Genomic DNA, 2,508 nt, shown 5'->3' on the forward strand with positions numbered 1-2,508 from the left:
GAGAATAAAATTGTCTCTTAAGCTGGATATACTAGCTCATGGTCCCCCACCATGGCAGCTACTTGGGGTACTTAAAAATCAGCCCCACATCTGGCTTCTTTCTGCTCCATTGTTTCCAAAAACGATCAGGAGAACACAGATTTTGCATGCCTGCATTAGTGCCCACAGCCTTGTCTTTCTAGCTCACCACTGAAGGGTTTGCAGGTAATAGGCATTTATCTGCAGATGCTCCTCCATGCCACCTGGGACTGCCCTGGGGTCTGCTGGGCAGGCAATCAGGTGACTTCTTCTCAGCTAGAGAATGAGGAGGCCTCAGCTTCAGCGGTACAAGGTAAAAACTGAGGCCCCAATATTGGCCTGAGACTTCCCACCTTCCAGGTCCCTCTTTATCACAAATCCCATCCCAGCAACCCAGGCACCCTATCCCTTCCAAAGTCCCAGCACAGCCTTGCAAAGCAAACTCAGCAATATATGACAGCTTCTTTCCTGAATTGGGTCCCTGGCCCTAACTTTTCATTTTTGTTTCTCATTCTCCTTACTTCCCAGCCCCATCACATCCACTCCAAGTGTCTGCTTATCTTTGTGAGTGCTTTATATATGTAGAATTTGGGTTTTTTGGATGCCACTGTGTAGCCTGTACCCTTTGGGAGACATCTTTCACACTTGTCTCTCCAGCTAGCCATACCTATGATTGCCTATGCACCTGCATACTGTTTGCATCATTTCATAGGCATAATAACGTTTACACACTACTGTACAATTATGGAGTGCTGTTTGCTGCTTAGTTTCCTCTGTAGTACTCCTTTTAAGATACATGGAGATAAGTGAAAGCCCTGAGACTCAGAGAGGAAAACCTCAATAGCATTCCTGGTCAGGGCCCAGCAGATCCTGGCATAAGGTGGGACTTCCCCCACTTCCCACTTAAAGATCAGCTGCAGGCAGCCAGGCAGACTCAAATTACAAAGACATCTGCTACATGGTGGGAGTAATGCAGCAAGAAAAAACAAATTTGCTAGGATTAAGGTGCAATCCAGCTTTCTGTGATCAGGATGTTGTCTAAGTAACACACAGCTATGGATTACTCCAGTAATAATTGGTCCCCAATTTTCTGAATTCCATCTCACTTGTCACTTGATAAGTGAAGCTATTGAACTGAATCCAGCTACATTGGGTATTGACTGTGAGACGTTTCCAGGATACCAGGTCAAATATGACCTGTTGGTAAGTTTGCAAAAGGTCTAACTTAGTGAATGCAGATCCTCCCATCAGCTCAGCAAACAGGTCCTATGGCTTTGGCACAGGATACTGATCAACCAGAAACCGTGGGTTCACATTTGTTGTCCCCATTCAAACACACTGAGCCCTGTGCTCTGGTGACACAAACCTACAGTGCTCTCCAATCACTGTAGAGATGGGGAATATCAATCCAACTGCCTCAGTTAATACATGTTGCACATCTGTGCTTTACAAAATTTTGGTTGGGTTTGCTCTTATAGCTGCAGCTTGAATCTGTACCTATTAACTGAGCCAGCCCAGATGTAAAAGCCTTCTTGGCCCAACTGAGCTGGCCTTTTGCCTTCAGAAACTAGGTGGGCCAATTTGCAGTTTTGTCTCTGTACTCTACTGTGACTGCACTGCCCCCTTTACTTGGAGCTGCTCTGTAGTGTATATAATCTATACCACTGCTGTAGCATTCCATTCACAACCCAGAAAGTGTTTTGGGAAACATGCAATATTAAAACAGAGAATGCTGTCTCTGTGTCCAGTTCCATCTGTACTGGCACCCAGTCTGCCCATAATGCAGTCCAAAAAAACGAACATTCCAGGCTCCTGTATGGGCCTCTCCAATGCCAGGATCATCTTCCAAGGATACCCACGAAACTGGAATATGGACATGGAGATTTTGGTGCAAACTAAAATGTGTTTTTCACCCCAAACCAAAAACTGATTTCCACCATCAAACTCTATGATTCTATCTTTTGTCTGCCTTTGTACAGAATACATAATGTATTTGAAAAATGGAGCTAAAAATCCCCAAAAAGAAGCCTGCAGCAGTGAGTTTTCAAGAACCCATCTCTCCTGAACTGCTACTAAGTGTTCTCCTACACTGTAAAAAGAGAGCTGCTTTTATAATAAAGGTTCCCACCCCTTGTCCCACCATCGCCACTAGTAGGCCTACAAAGACAGCCATGTTCTGGACTATATTTCCGACCATATCTTGCCATAGGCAGGCCTACAAAGATGGCCATCATTGGCCAGGTGTTAACCTTTACATTAGTGAGGGAAGAGGAGTAGTTAAGTCTACCCTACTTCCTAAAATTAGCCTTAGGCCCTAAAACTGGAGCAATAAGAGGCTAGGCATCTGTCCTCGCACCATACTTCTTCCTTGAGGCCATTTCCACCTCCCAAGTGACTGTGCCACCTGTCACTATAGTGTATTTTTATTTTAGAAGAATCTAGACGTTAACACCAATGTTCTGGTCAAATATCAATTTAGGTAATTACTAT

This window comes from Emydura macquarii, unplaced genomic scaffold (assembly GCF_026122565.2).
Source record: "Emydura macquarii macquarii isolate MOO-44397 ecotype Brisbane River unplaced genomic scaffold, CSIRO-AGI_Emac_v2 contig_3517, whole genome shotgun sequence".
Taxonomy (NCBI): Eukaryota; Metazoa; Chordata; order Testudines; family Chelidae; genus Emydura; species Emydura macquarii.